Below are 23136 nucleotides of genomic sequence, written 5' to 3'. Positions count from 1 at the left end.
TATCTGAATTAATATTGCTTTCATGTATTTATTTTGCCAACATTGCTTTAATTTAACTTTCTTAAAGTCAAAATGCTTTTTAAAACTTAAAACAAGAAATAAATGTTGCATTTTTAGGTGGGGACTTCTTAGTCTTTGCTGAATTGGGTCTCTAATGTTCCATTTGGGGTTTTGACAGTACTATTCTCCTCTTCCTAAATATTTTTACATTATATATATATAAATTACATAGTTTATTATTCATGAGATGTTTCATTAAATTTTATGATGCTCTTTGGGAGGTGGTGTTTGGAGAAGTGATGGTTTGTTATAAGAGGTTTAGGGAATAGTTGATTTTGTTGTCTTCAAATTAAAGTTACCCTAAAGCAGTCAGACATTTAACGGTGATTGATTAATCTCATTTGATTAGTCATTAAATTAGTTTCCTAGTCATTCAAAATAGTCAGACCTGGTTCTAAGTTCAGTTTTTATTGAACATGAAAACTTTTTTATTCTTCATGTGGATATTAAGATTTAATCCTTAATATTTAAAGTAGGCTCTCCCCAAAAGACTCAGAAAATTCTAGAATTAAAATTGAAAGGAGACTCTTCTCAAGGAAGTCTCTATCAACATGGCAAAAGAAGAAACTTGAATATCACTTTAGTTATAATTAAATCAACTCACACATCTTTATTGTACTTTATTAATTGTGTTTCACTCATAAAGGAGAAAACTTTTCATTTTCAGAAACTTTTCTGAAAGTATGGATTTCAGCATTTTACTTTCAATTTATATTAAAGATAATAACTCTCTGAGACAGACAAGATCTATCCAGACCAGTTTGCTCATTTTTCGGATGTTCAGTATGACTCAATATGACCATATTGTTTGGTTCTTGGGTGTGACTGAGGCTTCAGGCTAGTCTTTTGGGTTCTTAGGGGAAGGTAAGGGTTTAGATTAGTCTTTTAGACTCTCTGGGGATAGTTAGGGTCCAGACTAGTTTTTTGGGGTTCTTAAATGATGCTTAGTGTCCAGAGCAATTTTCCCAATTCTCTTAAGAGTCAGGGTTACTCTAATTAGTTCGACTCAGATGTATGGTTTAGATCTGCCTTTTTAACCCTGGAGAGCTATGCACATTCAAGATGAGAAACTTTTTATGTCTCAGGTTAAAGATAACAAAACTCTCTTGCTATATTTTGATTGATTCTTGACAGTTAAAAGTACTGACCCGTCTTCCTGTGATATAATCACACCTTTTATGTCTTTTAATCACATACATGCTTTTATATTAACATAGTATATTATGCCTCTTTTATGTGTATATCATTTATAAGAAATGGAAAAGGAAGAAAAAATGATGCCTTCAATGAGAAAAACACGGAATATTCTCCATTATGTTTAAAATTCTTGCTTTACAAAGAAGATGATCATTGATTGGGGAATGGTCAAAGAAACTGTGGTCCATAAGCATAATGATATATTACTATAGTATTTTGAATGAACTAAACAATATTGATGTTGACTTTATCATTGAAAAATGAAAGAAACAAAGTCAGAAACTGAAGAAGTGATTGTTGGAATGAATAAAAAAGGATGAATCTGGAAAACAATGTACACAACAACTTACCATAATGTAAATAGAAAGAAACAATCAAAACTAGATTTTGAGAAATTATAGAGAAGAAAGTTTTGAATGGATTTGTGGTTTGAAAATTACTTCAAGCATTCAGATCTTATTTTACCAGAAGCACTTTACATTATAAGGATTTTTCTTTTCAATTTTTTCATCATTGTTGACCATCTTATTAATAAAATATTTGATTTTATTGAATGCAAAATTTTTTTATTTCCCCAAAATAAACATTTTTTAGAAATATTAGTCAGGTGCCAGACAGATATTAGTATTGAGAATACTAATAGAGGCATAAACTCTCAAGGAGTTTACATTCTAATGGGGAAGATAACACATAAAAGGTAGCCTTAGTAGAAGAGATAGAGAATCATGAAGTGAAGAGATGGATGAATGGCTCAGATTGGTTTGAAGATTCACCTTCAATAAAGGTTCTGGGAGGACCAGAAGGAAGGAACTCTTTTTGTGGGGAATAGTGAAGAAGTCCAAAGGAGTGCCTCCCACTCTTACCATTGCTGCCTATTCTCCTTGAACTCCCAGTGAAACCTAAGCTCAATAACCATGTAGCCACTTGGACTTCTGGGAAATAGCCATTTGCAAGTTTAGCATTCTCAAAATGTCTAGCATTTTGTATAATAATATAAAATATAATAAAAGTATAATAATATAATATACAATAATAACATAATATAAAATATAATAATAGTATAATGACTTAGTAAACATATCTTGTGAAGCTTTAATAAATAACATGCCTTTTATATATCTGTCTGGCCATGGTTCTAAGATTTTCTGAGTACAAGGAACTCCTGGTGTGGAATCCCCTTCTAACCATTCAATGAAGTAGAAAGACTCCCATGAACACGTAGCCCTAACATAGCCCATATTAAAAAAACCCCACCAAAAAAACCAAAAACTAACAATGGTTGGTGAGAAGACTGAGGAGGTTTTACAGGAAACTAAGAAGTTTAGCTATTTCCTAATCTCTGGTCACTTTGAGATTATTTCTACTACTGGAACCATCTGATGTACTTACTTTCTCATTTGAACAAATCCTCCATTAACTCAAGGCTGATATTTGTACTTTTTTCCTTTTTGGAAAAATATGAATAAGTAACATTTTTGGTGAGGATAGAGTATGTGTGGAAAAGGTGAGTTCTGGAAGAACTGGAAGGGACCTTCATTTTTTTATCTACGTAGGTGGAGCAAACCTGACACTTGTGATCCTTCATTTTAAGGTCACAAGGAATTGGTATTGTTCAAAAATTGGTAGGCCTCTTAAAACAATAATTTCTTGACTTTTTCAAAGAATGTGGTCCTCGTGTCACTGACTATTTCAGATTCATGGTTGATGGGACAACTTTGGTTTCTCTCTGATGAAAATACAAAATTGAGAGATTGGGAGGTGGTAGAGGTAGGGAGTTGGGTAACAACATTGCTCTAAAATAGAAAATATTCTTAATAGGATGCACAGATAACATTGTTATAGTTTGTTTTAAGAAAAGACATTAATCTAGTCAGCTTTCAGTTTTTTAATCTTTCTGTTGTGGCAGCATTTAATCACCTGAGTTTAAATACAGGAATGGTTAAAATATGATGCTTAGAAAAAGCAAAGCAAAAACTCATTATTCTGGGTCCTTATTCCCATGTTTTATTCCTTCTGTTCTAAGTTCTATTTTACTTCTCTGAACCTCCTTCTCATAAACCTCTGTGGGTAATCTAGAAAATAACAAAACATAATCTAAAGATTTCAGACATAGCTCCTGAATTAATATTGCCTTAATGTAGTAATTTCGTCTTACTTTGTTAATATTGACTTAATTTAACTTCATTAAAACAAACCTGCTTTCCAAAACCTAAAACAAGAAATAAAGGATGTGTACTTAGATGGGAGCTCCTTAACCTTAGCAGAACTGAGACTTTAATGTTCAATTTGAGGTTTAATACTATGACTCCCTTTCTCTTAAAAATGTAATGTAATACATATGTAATACATATAAAGAAAATTATATACTGTAGTTTGTTAATTATGAGATTTTTAAAAGTTTCATGGAACTCCTCAAGGGTATTTGAAGAAACCCTTGTTTATTATAAGAACAAGTCCAGGAGATGGCTAATTCTGGTGCTTGAAAATAAAAGTGACCTTCAAAATAGTCAGGCTTTCAAAAAATGGTTTATTAATCTCATTTTATTAGTCATCCAATTAGTTCACTAGTCATTCATTCACAACAGTCATATCCTAGTCTAAGTTGGTTTTAAAAGTTCCTTCAGAATGGACATGAAAATTGTCATTATACTCTATGTGGTTCATTAAAGGTCAAACCTGAATTTTTATGCTAACGCTAAATATAAATTAATATATATGCCAAATTTTATCTTTTCCAAGTTTCACATTCACTATATGCATTTCAAGACTCATTAAATAAACAAACATATTTCCTATACCCTGAATAAATAACATACCTTATATATATATATATGTATATAAGATCTAGGATTTTAACAGTGACAGGAATTTCTGATGGGAACCTCCGCTCCAGCAATGCAGAAGAGCAATTAGTCTGAACCTATTTCTTTGAGAGATTCACCAAGGCTAGATAGATAGGAAGACTAGAACCAAGGACTTGGTGTTTTCAGGACCAAATCTGTAAATGTTGATCCAGGATGCCTGCCATATGTATTGACACGTTTTTTAAAGATATTTAGATACTATTAATTAAAACAAAAATTCACAAGCATTATTCAATTCATAGTAATTTTTGACATTGTGTTTTCTCAATATGTGAGTACTTCTGTTACTAATTCTCTTGATATTTTTGAAGTTTTTTATCATCAAAAAGAATCAACAAAAAAAATTGAGAACCAGTAGTTTAGGCATTACTTTCACTAGAACCCATTCACAGATCACTTCAAGAATTGAATGGACCATCAGTGGTTCCATTGGGTCCTTTTTTTTTCTATTTTTGCTGGCCATATGATCTTTAAAAATTGCTCCCAGGAAAGAAGCTAAGAAATCAATAGCTTTAATGCCTATATGACTGATAAAGCTTATGAGTTATCCCTTTCAGGGTTATTTACATTTTAAATAGGAAGCTAAGCCTTAGGATAAAGGAATAAAAAAAAAAGAAGACCTGGGAACCATCTGAGAAGGTCTTCCCAGAACCCCTCTGAACTCTCATCACAGAAGCAGTTACTGGGCTCTCTCAGTTAAAGGTGGCTGACAATTTCTATTTTCTCAAAACTTCAACCTTTGTCTGATATCTTCAGTGTTGTTTTCTGCTTGGTTTTCTTAAATGGAAATGGGGCAGTTGTAATTTAAATACTTTAAGAGGTGTGCAGAGTGTCTCTTCACTATGCCCTTATTTCTTCCAGAACCATTGCGGGACGAGGGGAAAACTGAGTGTTTTTAGAAGTTCCTCATCCATAGCCCTGTCTAAAACTGAGAGATCCAGAAGGGTGGAGACCAGGGTGGATACAATTTGCTAAGGGCAACAGTGACAACATATTAAACATAACTTTAATGCGAAAACAATGATGTTAAGTGGCCAGATATAGAGGAAAACAACAATTAAATAGAAGGAAGACTAATGATAATAATTGGAGACAGGCTTTGCATATTACACATATTCCTTTAAAAAAATTTTAAGTTTTTAAAATTCATTTCGAATTTAAATAGAAAAAAAAGGAAAAAAGCATTTTCATGTGTGCAGCATAATATAAAAAGGGGATTCAATATGAAGCTATAACTCTACATTTCACACTATTTACTTTTAAAAAGGTAATAAATACTATAATTCATTTTCAAAACTACCCTGTTTTTCTATGCTTCCTTATAAGTTTTCTTTTGTTTTCTATTGTGCAGTTTTTATTTTAATTTTTCCCTCCTTCCCTTCCCCATATATAAATATCAATACAATTATATATATATGTGTGTGCGTGTGTGTGTGTGTATTCAGATATATAGATATGCGCAAAACCATATTATACATACTCCTATCTTTCTCTGGAGGTAGATAGCATTTTCCTTCATAGATCCTTTGTAGTTGATTTATAATACTCAAAATAACTTAGTCATTCATGATTGGTCTTTGGTGTTCTATCAGTTCTGCTCATTTTACTCTTCATTATTTCATGCAAATCTTTCCATGTTTTTCTAGAATCAAGCAGTCCATTATTTCTTATAACCCAGTAGTATTCATATCATATACATGTAACCATTCCCCAATTGATGGACATTCTTTCGATTTCCAGTTCTTTGCCACCATAAAGAGAGCTGGTATAAATATTTTAGAACATAAGGTTATTTTCCTTATAACAAGATCACCTTGGGTAAAAGACTTAATAGTGGAATACTAGGCCTAAGGGTATGCACAATTTTATAACACTTTGGGCAAAATTCCAAATTGTCCTCCAAAATGTATTGAATTATTTCACACTTCCACTAATAGTGTATGTATCCCAGTTTTTCCACAGTCCCTACTACATTTGTCAATTATCCCTTCTATTATTTTTGTCATTCTGAGGGATGTAATATAGTATCTCAAAGCTGTTTTAATTTGTATTTTTTCTAATTAATAATGATTTAGAGTATTTTTTCCATTCCTTTAAATCTTGCCTAACTTGATTTTATTTGTATAAGCCTTTTTAAATTTAAGGTAATCAAAATGATTCACTTTATACCTCACAATGTTCTCTCTCTCTCTTGTTTATTCATAAATTCTTCCCTTATCTATAAAAGTTTGATAGGTAGTATGTTACATGTTATTCTAATTTTCTTATGGTATCTCCCTTTATATCTATATCATATATCCATTTTGACCTTATCTTGTAAGTGGTATAAGATATTGATCTATACCCAGCTTCTACCAGGCTACTCTCTAATTTTTCCAGTTTTTTAAATTACTGAATTCTTTTTTATATTATAAATATTTTGTTTTCCAATTATATACAATAATAGTCAAATAGTGAATCTTATCCCAAAAAGTTTAAATTTTTACATTTGTTGAATACACTATAATCATTTGCCACTGTGAATTGTATATCTATTTTGTTCCACTGATCCATCTTTCCATTTGTTATCCAGTAGAAGATAGTTTTCCTAACTATTACCTTATAGAATAGTTTAAGATCTGATACAAGTAAACTTCATTTATTTATTTATTTTTATTAACCTCTTTGATATTCTTGACCTTTTGTTCTTCCAAATGAATTTTATTATTTTTTATAGCTCAATAAAATTTTCTTTTAATAATTTGAATAAGTAGATTAGTTTGGGTAGAATTGTCATTTTTATTATATTGAATCTTCCTGCCTGTGAATAATTGCTGTTTCATCAATTATTTAAATCTGATTCTATTTGTATGAATAGGGTTTTATAATTATGTTTATGTAGTTCTTGGGTATGTGTTGGCAAGTATTTTATGTTGTTTACAATTATTTTAAATGGAATATTTCTCACTATCTCTTCTTGTAGAGTTTTGTTGATGATATATAAAAATGTTGATGATTTATATGGGTTTATTTTATCTCTTACTACTTTGCTAAAATGAGCAATTATTTCCACTAACTTTTTAGTTGAATCTCTAGGATTCCCCAAACATATCATCATAACATCTGCAAAAATAAGATAGTTTTATTATCCCTTTGCCTACAATTACTTTTTCTTTTCTTATTGCTATTGATTGCATTTCTAATCGTATTTTAATAGTATGAATATTATTGGTGATAATAGACATCCTTGTTTCATTCTTGATCATATTGGAAGATTTTTAGCTTATCCCTATTACAAAATAGTGTTTTTTTAAATGGGAATGAGTATAGTGTTTTGTTAAAAATGTTTTTTTTGTAGCTTCTGATATAATCATGAGCTTTGTTATTTGTTATTGATAAAATCATGTTACCATATACATGTTCCTTGACATAATATTTTCGTTTCCCATCCACCTTTGCTTCATTGTAAAAATGGCCTTTTAAAAGTAATTGCATACTAGACCTGGTGAAATTTCTTACCATTATAACAATATCCAGGTCAAAAATGACTTTTCTATTTCAACACATTCTTGTCTTATATAAATGAAGCCTTAGATAAAATAGCCAATTTTGGGGAAAATCTTTGGAAAATTATTGGGACTAATTAGATAGAGTGTTCACACTAAAAATTTTCACTTCATTCAAAGTATGAATAATTTTAAGTTTGAAATGGAAGTCAAGTGATAAGAATACTTTGATCATAAATTTTTTCTTTAAAAACAATGACTCATGCACCACTCTGATTATTTGTCTGCAGGAGGAGATTAAAACACAATGAATATTTTTGACTCCTTTTTTCTGGTTGTCTATAGGTTACCTCAATCTTTTTTTTCCTTCCAGGTAAAATAGACATAATACAAAATGAGAGTGCAAAATGTAGGAACAAGGTATAGCTGTGACTTTAAGGAAGTCAGGTAGGGTCTATAAGCCTTAGTTTCCACACTTGCAAAATTGTTCAATTGGATTAGGTGATAATCAAAGGCCCCACTAAAATTCTATGACTTTAGGCTTGGAGAGGAGCAAGTCCAATATTAACTAACTATTGGATTCTTCCTTATCCCACTGCTTTACCCTCCCCTAAATGAATTAGAACTCTTACAAATAGTATGAAATTGGACTTTCAATTAATCTTTTTTTTGTCTTTAGTTTTCTAATTTGTAAAATGAAGAGGTTGGATTAGGTTTCTAAAATGCTTTCTAACTGCAAGATCTATGGTCATCAAGTAACTACATTTTACAATTTTAACCTACTTATCTTGGCATTCTTGGAATAGAATGTATCTTGTCTGCTAGACAGGGCAGTTTGACTGTTCGTCCAAATCTCTTAACTTATAAATGCTTTTTTTTTTGTCCTTTGTATGGTGGTTTCTGCCTTCTTTCAGTATTCTTGTCAACTAGGTTCATAGAACTGTTGTTTTCAATACAGCTTTGTCAAATTACCTCATTCCAGATACTCTCATTTTTTAAGACTCATCACTCTTATTTGCCTTTGAACATCCCAAGGCATCTCACAGTGTCCATCCGTCCATGACTGTGGGCCCTTTCCTCCACTTATTTCTATTTGCAGCTATAATTATATTTGTACTGCATTATATTTGCTTGATGCTAGGCAAGTCCTAGATGCAGCTTCTCTGTATCAAGACCAGGTGGTAGTGTATCTATAGACAGTTCTTGCTGGAGATGAATTTTATAATTCCTTGAATTTGTGTGTTTTTTTTGAATATGAATATACATAGTAGAACAAAATAAAGAATTGCCCATGAAATAGTGGGTCTCAGTCTAGTTTGCTTTTCTCTTCTTTTTTTTTTTTAGGCTTTTTTTTTGCAAGGCAAATAGGGTTAAGTGGCTTGCCCAAGGCCACACAGCTAGGTAATTATTAAGTGTCTGAGACCAGATTTGAACCCAGGCACTCCTGACTCCAGGGCTGGTGCTTTATCCACTGTGCCACCTAGCCGCCCCTGCTTTTCTTTTTAAGTAACTGTTCTGCTTATCTATTTTTCTTTCCAAGCATTCTTTTGTTTTCTTTTTGAATTTTTAAAAAATGCGTCAGTGGCCTTCTTTTCTTTTTCTATCCTCTCTATCCTCTATTACCCTGCCTACTTATCCTTTGAATTTTGAATAGACCAGTTCTGTATATTTCATGTGTGTTTTATAAATAAGTGTTTTCAGTTTCTTTTTAGGCAGATTAACAAATGAGAAAATTTGCTTTATTCTGACCTGTCTGTTGCATGTTGTGGCACTAAGATTAAACGAGGATAATGACACTTTTCAAAGAAATGTAGTTAGTTCAAATTGCACTATCTGGTAATAAGTGAGGACTGTGGAGTACCATATCTAGATTGCAAAATGACAGAGGTCACAGTATCTGACCACCAGACCTTATTGTTAGTAAAAGTTTCAGCAAGCTTATGGTGGGAATAAAAAATGGAAGTTGGCATATATGAGTATGGTTGAATCACTGCATAGAAGTACTTAAATGGAGAAGGCTTAGGGGAAACCCTCTTTCTGATTTCAATCTCTTTCTGTTTTCTGAATGTAGATAGATAGGTGTGAAAGGTAAGTGTTTGGATATTTGTCAAAAGAGGTGAGAATCTAATTCAATATTCAAATCAATCCATTATTTCATTAATATGTATATTACCTATAATAATAACTGAGCTTGATGATTAAGCCAATCAATTATCTTTCAGTTGTTTCCAACTCTTATGACCCCATTTTAGTTTTATTTTTTTTGGCAGAGATATTGGAATGGTTTGCCATTTTCTTCTCCAGACCTTTTTAATAGATGAGGAAACTGAGACAAGCAAGGTTAAATGACTAACCAGGTTAAATGACAAATCTAATAAATGTTTGAACCTGTATTTGAACTCATAAGATGAGTCTTTCTAAGTCTAGTGCTCTATCTGCTGCATCACCTAGCTACCCAGTCAATGCTCACATTCAAATTAAGAGGTAGAGGATGTAAATTGAGTTTTATAGGAAGGAAATATGAGTATAGATATCCGGCAGCCCCTATCTAGTGCAGTAGTTCTTCCAAGTATGGTGAGTACAAGCCCTTTTCATTTTTTCTTTTTTAGGATTTTTTTTTTGCAAGGCAAATGGGGTTAAGTGGCTTGCCAAAGGCCACACAGCTAGGTAATTATTAAGTGTCTGAGACTGGATTTCAACCCAAGGTACTCCTGACTCCAAGGCCGGTGCTTTATCCACTACACCACCTAGCCGCCCCTCCCCCCTTTCATTTTTAATGATAGAGTAGCACAGAATAAAGAATCACAGATCTCATTACTTATTCCCCTTCACCCCTCCCCCCAAACCCATCCTTCTTCCAAATTTTCCCATTACTATTAAGGATTCTATATCCTTATAATAACCCAGGTTCACAATCTCAAATTCACTGTCTCTCACCCCACATATCAACCAGTTGCCAAACTTCAAATCTCTCAGATCTATCTATTTCTACTCAAATAGTATCACATCATCACTTTCTTGCCTAGACTATTAGAATCACCTCCTAACTGGTCTCCCTGCCTTAAGTCTCCCCTTTTCCAGACCACATCTCCGTGGGAGCTGCTTCCTTTCCATGATGGCTAGGGAATGGTGGGCTCAGGCTTCCAGTCCCAACACTCTTGGCTTGCCTATCAGTAAATGGAAGTTGGTGAATAGTTTGGTGGTGGAAAAGAAGGGAGGCTCCTTCTTCACAGTGATTGCTTTCCTTGGGGTGTTTTGAGAGGTGCTGCTACTTCTTGTAACTAAAGGTATTATAGACTTCAACTGGGAGACGCATGGATGGCATTCTAGAATTCTACTCCATGTTTTATGTGACTTTCCCCTTGAGGAAAAGGGGATTTTGTACTCAATTGGGAGAGTTGGGTAGATAAAATACCAACAATGCTGTAATGACATTGTCTAACAGTCTTGCACAAGGTACCTTGAGGGTAGGCAGAAGATTAGAATGAATTATGACAGAGCATCATGATTTAATTGATTTCTGAAAGGGAAATGTGGAAATCAAGAAGAGTTATTCCTTGGCAAATAAAAATGAGCAAAACTCATGAATGTATGCCTATCATTTATGTGGTTAATGGAATTAGCTCCATAATACCTCTGCTGTTTTCCATATTAATCCATCTAAATCTTCTCATTCTCAATTATTCTCATCCATATCCTACCATGAGTATTCCAGTTCTTTACCAGTTTATACCTCCTGATGTATTACTTATGAGTGTTTTTTTCCTAAAAACCTGCTAAAAGTATATTTCAGTACAAAAAATCTAAGACATATGGTTACTCTAGGGAACCCTGCTAATAATCATTTTTTCTTCTAACAAGAGTCAACTTTAGCTCTTCATATACCACCTCCTCTATTCTAGAGCAGATGCCAGATGCCAGATGCATCTCATTATCAGTATTTTGTTTGGATCATAGCTTGCTTCTGGTGCAACATCTAGCAGAGAATTTTTGTTCATCGTAGGTGTGATAAAATGCACTTGCCTTGTTCTTTTAGGTCCAATTTTGAAATGAAATGAGACATACTGGTAGGTTATTTAGTGATTACAGGAATACCTCTGAGAAATTTTAGGTTCAGTTCCAGACCAGAGGCATTAAAGCAAGTTACACTAATTTTTTGGTTTCAGAGTACATATAAAAGCTATGATTACATGATTCTGTAACCTATTATGTGTGCAGTGGTTTTATTATGCCTTTTAAAAAATACATACTTTAATATTAAAAAATACTTTATTGCAGATCATTGAACCTTCCACAAGTCAATCTTTTTGCTGATGGGGGGGGTGTCTTGCCATATTGAGGCTGCTGATTAATCAGGAGGGTGGTTGCTGAAGGTTGTGGTGGTGGTGTGGCAATTTTTTAAAAATGAAACAATGAAGTTTGCTGTATCTATGGACTCTATCTTTCATTTAAACACTTACAGACTGCAATTGGCCTAATTTCAATCTTGTTGTCTTAGGGAATAGGAGACCTGAGGAGAGGGAGAGAGATGGGGAGACAGCCAATTGGTGGAGTAGTCAGAACACATTCAACATTTATCGATTAAATTTGCCAACTTATATTGGAATACTTCATGGTGCCCCAAGTAACATTACAAAAGTAGCATCCATTGATCACAGATCACCATAATAGATATCATAATCATGTAAAAGTTTGAAATATGGTGAGAATTACCAAAATATGACAAGAAGACATAAGCACAAGCTGTTGAAAAATGGTATCTATTGACTTACTTGATGCAGAATTGCCACAAACCTTCAATTTGTAAAAAAATGGAATGTCTGCAATGTGCAATAAATCAAAACACAATAAAACAAGATATGCCTATATCAAAAAAGATTCTTATTCAGCATTAAGAAAGTATTTCAACAAGGATTTAGTAGGTAATACTAATTTAGTTCTTTTAAAAAAATTTATGGAATCAAATAAGCATTTTCATAACATAATATAATTAAAAGATGATTACATATGAAACTAAGTACTACTAAGTACAATTTGCTATTCTTTTCAAATATGCAACAAAATTGTAATGTAAATTTTCCTTCCCCCCCCAAAGATGGTTATCATTAGGTACAAATAGGTATATTTACATAAAATTATGCTTTACATACTTCTATTTATTAGTTTTTTCTCTGGATGAAGACAGTGCCTTATTCATATATCCTTTGTAGTTAATTTGAATAATAATAATAATAGTTATAATAACTTATTTGCCCAAAGTTGTTATTTTTTTAAATACATTTATTTATTTATTTTCCCAACTACATGCAAAAGTAGTTTTCAACGATCAATTTTTTGTAAGGTCTTGAGTTCCACATTTTTCTTCCTCCTCCCTTCCCTTGACAATGTATAATCTGATGTAGGTTATACATGTATAGCTAGGTTAAACATATTTCCTTATTAATCATGTTGTAAAAGAAGAATTAGAACATAAAGGAAGAAAAAACATGACAGCAAAAAAACTACAAAATAAATTTGAAAAATTGAAAATAGTATACATTGGTTTGCATTTAGACTCCATAGATTCTTCTCTGGATATGAATGATATTTTCTATTACAAGTCCTTTAGAATTGTCTTTGATCATAGTACTGCTGAGAAGCTCGAAGTTATTCTTAAACCAATATTGCTATTACTATATATAATGTTCTATTGTTCATTTCAGTCTTCATTATTTCATATAAGCCTTTCCATGTTTTTCTGAGATCACTGAGCTCATCATTCCTTATAGCATGGTAGTATTCCATCATAATCATATACTACAACTTATTCAACCAGTCCTCAATTTATGGGCATCCCTGCAAATTCCAGTTCTGTGTCACCACAAAGGGAGCTGCTTGCAAACATCATAGAACATACAAGATTTTTTTCCCTAAATATTTTCAGAAATAGACCAAATAGTAGTATTGCTTGCTCAAAGGGGACAGGTAATTTAATAACTCATTTAGTTTTAACTCACAGTGTTTTCGATTATTTGTCATGGCCTTTTATGTCCTTAGGTGAACAGGAAGCTTTGAGGCCACCAGGAAGCTGCCTCATCCGCTAGGCTTGAGTCTTAGCCTTCTGGACCAATCTTGTCTCAGTGTTAGCTTTTTTGCCTTTTAAAGGTCAGATCTAGATTAATTTACACAGGGTTTTGGAGGTGAGGGAGAGAGGAGAGTGGTGATGTGAAGAATGGTAACTTGGCCTAGCACAGAAAATGTCAGTAGTATTTATTGAATAAACGTTGGCTAATTATTTACTTGAATGAGGTTCTCAAATGACATCAATAGAAAAACAAAATGGTCTATAGTCCAAAATTTAATTATAAAATATGCTTATGTAGTCTTTTTCCATGTCTATCTCCTTCCCTCCTTTTCCCTCTCCTTCCTCTTTCTTTCCTCCTTCCTTTTCTCTTCTTCCTTTCCTCCTCTCTTGTTCCTCTCCCTTATTTCCCCTCCTTCTTTCCCAACCTCTCCCTCTTCCTTTATTCCTCTTACATATGACATTATTATTTAAACAAACAAACAAAACCTGCATTCTTTTGAATAGAAGAAATTAAATATTTTCAAAGTAGAGACACATGGATCATTATAATGGGAAGTAAGTTCCACAGTCTGGGAGTATATTTAGTGAAAGTCCCTACTCAGAGAGACTTACATTGGTTTATGCTTGTAATTTCTAAATTCATTGCTTAGCAGCAAGCAGATAGCAAGAAGCTTGGCAGAATGGGCTTCAGATCTCTAGTTTGGTGCTGTGCTTTGAGAGTGACTCAAACCAAATTACAAATATTTATTGAGCACCTTCTCTAAGACATCTATTAAGTGACTTTCAAACATTTTTTTCAGGATCTATCCTTCTGCATCTTCCTTGCTCTGTAACAGAATTGTGCAAAACTCCCAACCTGGGTGGTTGGAGTAGAACTTGAAAATAAGAAAGTATATAAATGGTACACACATTTTATGTATCTTCTTATTTTCAAGCACTTTATAATTGCTAACTATTATTATTATTATTAAAATTACTTTGTGAACTTTACCACTGTCATCATCATCATAAATTGTTAAACATTTTATAACACTTTAAGGTTTACAAAAGGCTTTCAATAATAATAATATTTAAAACATCTTTTAAAGTTCATAAAGCACTTTTAATAATAAAATAGCCAACATTCATCACTTTTCAATAATCACTTATTAATATTAGCTAATATTTATAAAATGCTTCAAAGTTCACAAAACACTTTTAATAATAACTAATAATATATAGTGCTTTAAAGTTCACTAAGTGCTGTATACATATTTTCTAATTTAATCCTCAAAAAATCCTCAGAAGTAGAGATCACTATTATCTCCATTTTGCTGATGAAGAAACTGAAGCTGAAAGAGACTAAATTGCTAGTGTAAACTAGTAAATCTCATCTGTAGCCAAATTCTCTTCTCAGAAAACCTCCAGAAAGATACCTAATAGAATTGTAGGATTCTGGGAAATGGAAAAGAAAAGGCCCTGTTAGAAATTATGATATTTAAGGCAATCTGGTCATATTTATGTTCTGCCTTGTTAACTCATTAAACAGATGTGGGTGTTCTCTGCAGCTCTCCCAGGGCACCAACAGAGTTGATGTTTGTTGCTTGGTCTGCCTTCAGCCAGTCACAGATTTAAGATGGCACATTAACAATGATAGTTTGTTGAATTTAATTTAGTTTAGTATATTTTAAATTGGCTAGAGATTTGTTCTTAGATAAGAACACTTATGTTCTGTATCCCTCACAGTTTTAATAATTTCAAAACAATTTTTGATTTCATTTGTGTTATTCCTGCCAATTCAAGTTAGAACTCTTCTATGCCTTGACAGTCCATGTGAGTTGTCCTCCAAATTCATCACTGTGTGGATAAATTCTTTGGGTACAAATCTTTCTTTTGTTCCTTTTTTTTAAACATTCAATTTGGAATTACTGCCTCTCACTTTCTCACGCGTTGAGAAGGCAAGAAATTCATTATATATACGAAGAAATGCAAAACATATTTGCCAGGTTGCAAAAGGAAACATACACACACAAATGAGACAATTAAAGAAGATGAAAAAAGTATGCTTCAATCTGTATTTAGAGTTCATCAGTTCTCTCTCTGGAGGTGGATAGAATTTTTTCATCATGAATTCTTTGTATTTGTTTTAGTTCATTGTCTTTATTGAAGTAACTAAGTCTTTTAGAGTTGATCATCCTTACAATTTTACTATTACTGTGTGCTGTGTTCTCCTGGTTCTGCTCTCTTCACTTTGCATCAGTTCATGTAAATCTTCCCAGGTTGAAAGCAAGTCTTTCTAAATTTAATTAAATTAGTTAGCAAGTGATAGACATAGTAGGACTTTGACTGAAGAAACTTGTAATCACCACCCATAAATGAAGTCAAATAATTGCCCCCATAAGTTGGAAAGCGAGTGTAATGAATTTGGAACTATCTTTGACTCAGGTCTCTTTCCTTATCAGAGGTTCATGTATTTAGAGCTGAGAACATCTAGGTTAAACACCTCATTTTCCAGATAAGGCATTTGAAGAATTATGTGATTTGCTAAAGAACACCGAGAGAATAAATAGCAGAACTGGGATTTGAACACAGGTCTTTCTGACAATCATTTTCATTTGCACATACTCTCTCAAACACACACACACACATGTGCTGAGGGTCTAGTCATAGATATGGTTTGGAATCATTGCTAGTGTAAAAGTCAAGGTAAATGGAATGTAATAGTCTTAGATAATTGTACCCTCCAGTGTTTTCAATTCTATCTCTACTCAAATACATTAGGATCTGATATGGATCATTTCATAGATTAATTAAACAGGAAGGAACCTCAGAGATCTTATAATTCAACCTCTTCATTTAATGAGTAACCTGAGGTCCCAAGAGGTAAAGTTGTTTGTTCAAAGTCACCTTAGTGGCAAACCCAAGAAGTAGAATCCAGGTCTCCTATGGCCAATGAAGAAGTACTTCCCTTCACTACTCTTTTGTGTCTCTTGAATTAATTTACATCAATTTAAGAAACTAGGTGTCAACTGGTACTTTCATTTTAATATTGCTAATAATGACTAGCACTTATATAGTGCCTTCTATGAATATGCCAGTCATTTTGTTAAGTGCTTTACAAATATTATCTTTTTTTCATTCTTATAACAACCTCATGAGCTTTGTACTATTTTCACCCCATTTTATAGTTGAAGAAACAGAGAAAAGCAAAGATTATGACTTGCTTAAGATCACGCAGCTAGTAAATGTTTAAGGCTGAATTTGAACTCAGGTCTTCTTGATTCTCACTACAGTATTTTGTCCACTATGGCACTTAGATGCCTATTTTTGATTGTTTAAATAAAAGAAATTTCAAAGCATCAATCTTTAGTTTTTTTTGTTTTTGTTTTGGAGCTCTATTTTTTTTTCCACTTCACTCAAATCATATCAAGTGGATAAAGCCTGTTAATCCTGAGATTATGATTCTAGTGGTTGAGCTGTCACTATAATTCTGAATAGGGTAAATAAAGTAGCAGTGATATCTTTAGATTGTAAAATTCATGAAGGCTGGCTTTGCATCCTGTTTAATCTTTGTATTTCCCCCAGCACCCAGCATCAAATTTTGTATATGGTAGATTTGTTGAATTGAACAGAGAAGTACTCCTGCCTTCTCTGCCTCTTTTACCTTCTTTCCAAAATTGAAGAAATATCTTAAGAATTAGGCTATAATCATACTTTGTTGGCATGGCTACCATGTTATTTTCACCTGCTTTTGTGCTCACACTTCCTGTAGAGAACTTCAAAATGCCACAAGATCATAGTTGCTGAGTAAAAAAAAAAAATTGCATCTGCTCTAATTTATATTCGGTTTTATCCTTTAGTACCTCTAAATATCCCTATTTGTCATTGCTTTCATTGAATTCATGTGATTCAAAATAAGCTCTGTCTAAAACCACATTAGATGAACTATGATCATTTTATATTTATGTCAGAATTTTATGCATTAGGAAAATAATGTCATTGGATATTTACATACATACAAATAACTGTGCAAGCAATAAATTAAGCAGTTAAAAGGAAGTTTTGCATTAGATTTCACTGATCTAGAATTTTAAACTAGCTGTGACATTGGATAAGTCCCTGAAAATTTTGTGGGTATTTCCTTTTCTGTAAAAATGAGGGGAGTAGCTTGAGCTAGATGATCTCCTCTTTAAGGTCTTTTCCAATCTTAAAGGTGCATTATGCTATGAATATGAAAGGCATATTGGTAATTAATTGTTCCTTTGTTTTCAAAGATGATCATGACATCAAGGAGATGATGCTATGACATGCACATGAATTGGATTTGAGTGAGGGGTTGCTGTAGAAAGTCACCAGTCTCACTTTCTCCTCCTGTGCCATCTGGTCCAGGGACCAAAAATGGATCAGGAAGACTGGAGATGACCCTGGATAGATACAAATATATGCGTATCTATCCAGCTATCTTTTTATATTTATATCTATATTTATATCCAGCTATAGCTATGTTTATATCGATGGATAAATCTTATCTAGATCGGACATTATTTACTTTCAATCTGCGAACTTTTTAAAACATATTTTAGTAACCAGATTTCAAGATAATTGGACTCCTTGGTAATCCTATGTATTTAAAAATATTATTTTGAAAAGAGGTTTGTAGATTTTATCAGACTGTCAAAGCAGACAGTGGCTTAGAAATCACTATGAACTGTTGGTCTAGTTGAAGGAACCAAGGAACAGCGATTCCCAGTACCAGACCACATTCTACCTTTATAGTCTTTTTATACCTTACACTCCACCACCACTCCCCACTCTGTAATTAGCAACACTGACCTCTCTACAGTTTCTTAGTCAAGATACTCCATCTTTTGATTCTGGTTTTTTTGTTGACTATCTCCCATGCCTGAAATTTTCTTCCTCCTCATTTCTGCCTTCTAACTTCCCTGGCTTTCTCAAGTACTACATAAAATCCTTCCTTCTACAGAATACTAGTGCCTCTCTGTGTTTTCATCCTGCACATATATTATTTATACATTGTTGTTTGTGTGGTTCCCCTTGAAAACAAGGATTGTCTTAGCACAATACCTTAGATGCAATAGATGCTTTTTGACTGCCTGAAGATTATATATATAAATATATATGTGCATGTATATATATATATATATATATATATATATATATATATATATATATACACACAAAGTTGTTTTGACAGGAGTAGACTCATGACTAAAGCATTATGGGTATGTGTGTTTGTATGTGACAGCTAGGTGAATAGATAGGATTTTTGTGCTCATTATAACTTATTTTTATTTATAGTTAAATCAATTTGTTAAACTGGTTAAATTCTAAGTTGCAACAATATGCAAAACAGTATTTATTGTTCCCTAAAAGATAGAATGTGTTTTGAAAGATGTTAATGGGATGTTAGGAAAAGGGAAGATATGCATTCTATTTATGAATTCCTAGTAAGATTGGTTTATGTTTTAATAGCAAAGTTGGAATTTTAGTTGTTGAATGAAAAGCATGGGCACATAAAAATCTTTTTGAGGTAAAAAAAACAGTCTTTACTATAGGAATGATTTTTATGATACGCACAACCTTTACATTATATAAGAGTATTGTTTATGAGCATCATGACGTAATGAAAAGATGGGGATTTGGAATTGGGAACCTTGGGATTGCATCCCATCTCTTTCACTTACTAAGCCATACAACTTTTTGGAAAGTTATTTCAATTCTATAAGTCTCAATTTTTTTGTGTTCATTAAATATGTGAAGGGTTGGATGATTATGCAAAAAAAAAAAGAAAAATGACTCTCTAAGGAGTTTATTATCTAATGTAGGGGTATGGGGATATGATTTATAGGGTAAAAGAGGATTAAGCCAAATGGTATCCGAAATTTGGAAAGGAGGAGAACAAATTAATTGGAGTGAACCTGTTCCATATCTCGCTTACATTTTATGACTACTCTCCATGAGAAGGATATCTATGATAAATGTTGCCTTTCCCTCTCTTCTCTCTCTCTCTTCTTTTTTTCCCCATATTTACTTTATTTTAATTTTAACTTATGGAATAAAGCAAGCATTTCCATAACATGGTATATATAATTTTAAAAAGTTGGTTGCACATGAAACTGTAAATCTATGTACAACTTGCTATTCCTTTCAAGAATACAACAGAATTATCATGTAAATTTCTTTATTTCTTTCCTCCACCCAAAGATGGCACAAACAGGTGCATATATATGTAAAATTATTCTATTCAAACTTCTATTTATCAGTTCTTTCTCTGGATTCATATAATGCTTTTCTTCATATGACTATTATAGTTAATTTGGATATTAATAATAGTCAAAGTGACATATTTGCTTAATACCATTCTTTTTTAAATTTTTTAAAATTTTCTTTAATTTATTTATACATGATTAAAATATTCTTGCTTAAGAACAAACATAATACCCCCTCCTCCATGAAAATATAAAACCTCATGAGAAATGAAGTGTAAGAGGAAAGAAATGTGTTTCAGTCTGTGTTCTGATACCATCAGTTCTGTTTCAGGTGGATCACTTTCTTTATCATAAGTCCATCATAGTAGTTACTTCCATATTTTTCCACAGTTATTGTTGCTGATTGTAATTCCCTCCATCCATTCTTCCCCCACTACTATTTATTATATTTTATCTCTCCTTTCACTCTGTCCCTTTTCAAAAATGTGTTGTGGGGCACCCAAGTGACACAGAAGACAGAGCACTGGCCCTGGGGCCAAGAGGCCCCAAGTCTACATCTCACCCCAGATACCCAACAACCAGCCATCCCTGTGGTCCCAGACAGGCCACCCAATCCTACCACCTTGAAAAAAGTAAAAAAAAGAAAATGTGTTATATCTGATTATCCTCTCCTATAATCTACCCGCTCCTCTATCACCCACATCACTCCTCCCTTCCCTGTCCCCTTTGTCTTCTTTTTCTTCTATATGTCTATACCCTATTGAGTGCATATGCAGTTTCCTCTCTGAGCCATTTCTAATGAGAATGAAGGTTCCCTTATTTCCCTTAGCCTTCCCCCCTTTCATACCATTACAAAGGCAACATGAAATATCTTTCACATGAAATACCTTAGCCTATTCTAGCTCTCCTTTCTCTTACTCCCAGCACATTTCCCTTTCATGCACTGACTCCATTTTACACTATATCTTCAAATTAGGCTCTCTCTCCTGTGCCTCGTCCATAAAAATGAGAAGGTTCATATGAGTATTATCAGTATCTTCTTCCTATGCAGGAATACATGCAGCTCATCATCATTAAGTCCCTCATAATTTATCCTTCTTATCCATCCTCTCTATGCTTCAACCTGAGTCCTGTACTTGAAGATCAAAATTTATGTTCAATTATTGTTCTATTAGAAACCAGGAGGGATGGGAATTTAGGGAAGCCTGGAGGGATGTGCATGAAATGATGCTGAGTGAGATGAGCAGAACCAAAAAAACATTGTGCACCCTAACAGCAACATGGGGGTGATGATCAACCTTGAAGGACTCACTCGTTCCATCAGCGCAACAACCAGGGACAATTTGGGGCTGTCTGCGATGGAGAATTCCTTCTGTATCCAGAGAAAGAACTGTGGAGTTTGAACAAAGACCAAGGACTATTAACTTTAATTTAGAAAAAAAACTGATATCTTATTGTCTGATCTTGCTATCTCTTTTACTTTATGTTTCTTCCTTAAGGATATGATTCCTCTCTCATCACATTCAATTTGGATCAATGTATACCATGGAAATAATGTAAAGACTGGCAAATTGCCTTCATGGAGGGGTGGGGGAAGGGAATAAGATTAGGGGAAAAATTATACAACTCAAAATAAATAAAATCTTTTTTAAGAATTTATGTTCAGCTCTGGTAGTTTCAACAGGAACATTTGAAATTCCCCTGTTTCATTGGAAGTCCATCTTTTCCCTTGAAAGAAGATATTCAGTTTTGCTGGATAGTTGATTCTCGGTTGCATTCCAAGCTCTTTTGCCTTCTGGAATATTATATTCCAAGCCCTATGAGCCCTTAATATAGATGCTGCTAAATCCTGGGTAATCCTGATTGTAGCTCCATGATATTTGAATTGTTTCCTTCTGGCTCCTTGTAATATTTTCTCTTTAACTTGGAAGTTCTGGAACTTGGCTATAATATTCCTGGGAGTTGGTTTTTTGGATCTCTTTCTGGAGGAGATTGATGGATTCTCTCAATTTCTATTTTACCCTCTGTTTCTCCCAGAGCAATTTTCCTGTAGAAATTCTTTTAAAAAATGAGGTCAAGGCTCTTTCCTGATCATGACTTTCAGGTATCCCAATAATTTTAAAATTATCTTTCCTGGATCTGTTTTTACCAGATGAGTTGTTTTTTTTTTTCAATGAGATATTTCACATTTTCTTCTAGTTTTTCATTCTTTTGTGTAGAATCATTGTATCTTGAGTTCTCTCAAAGTCATCAGCTTCCTTAGCTACATTCTACATCTGAATCCTCAGAGAGATTTCTTATCTCCTTTTCCATTTGGTCAATTCTGCTTTTTTAGACCATTCTTCTCCTCATTAACTTTTTGAACTGTTTTATCCATTTAACCTAAATTGGTTTTTAATATATTATTTTCTTCAGCATTTGGGGGGGGTCTCCTTGACTGAGCTGCTGACTTTGTTTTCATGTTTTCCCTGCATCTCTCTCATTTCTTTTCCCAATTTTTCTTCTACCTCCTTTATTTGATTTTCAATATCTTTTTTGAGCTCTGTTATAGCCCAAACACCTGAGACTGTTCTCCTGCTGCCATCTTGGCTTCACCCCCCCCATTCTATCAATATCATTATAAAAAATATTGTTACTGTATACAATGTTCTGTTCATTTTACTCTTCATTATTTTGTGCAAGTCTTTCCATGTTTTTTTTTAATTTTTCAAGGCAATAGAGCTAAGAGGCTTGCCCAAGGCCACATGGCTAGGTAATTATTAAATGTCTGAGGCTGGATTTGAACTCAGGTACTCCTGACTCCAAGGCCAGTGCTCTTATCCACTGCGCCACCTAGCCGCCCCCTTTCCATGTTTTTCTAAAATCATTAAACTCACCATTTGTTATAGCACAATAATATTTCATCACAATCATAGATCATAACTTTTTCAGTCATTCCCTAAAATTAATAGGTGTCCTGGTTCTTTTGGACATAAACCATGTAGTGTTATTGCTGTATCAAAGGGTCTAGGCAGTTCAATTGTCTTTGGGCATACTACTCTCCAAAATGGTAGGATCAATTCATAATTCTACCAACAAAGAATTAGGTTCCCAATTTTTCTATATCCAACATTTGTTGCTTTCCCATTCAAAGAATTTTTAGCCAAACTAGTAGATCTAAAATGATAACTAAAGGTTGTTTTAATTTATTTTCTTCTAATTTTGATTTAGAGCATTTTCATATGATTATAAATTGTTTTAATTTCTTCCTTGTAAAA

The 23136-nt window shown here is 33.1% G+C and overlaps 1 protein-coding gene across 5 annotated transcripts in view; it reads left to right on the top strand.

The window, feature by feature from the left end:
- Positions 1 to 23136, top strand: part of RHOH (ras homolog family member H) — a 55017-nt gene that overhangs the window by 5753 nt on the left and 26128 nt on the right. The window lies entirely within an intron of this gene.

Source organism: Macrotis lagotis, chromosome 3 (assembly GCF_037893015.1).
Source record: "Macrotis lagotis isolate mMagLag1 chromosome 3, bilby.v1.9.chrom.fasta, whole genome shotgun sequence".
NCBI lineage: Eukaryota > Metazoa > Chordata > Mammalia > Peramelemorphia > Peramelidae > Macrotis > Macrotis lagotis.
Note: the sequence above shows the minus strand (reverse complement) of the source record. Positions and strands in the feature narration are given on the sequence as shown.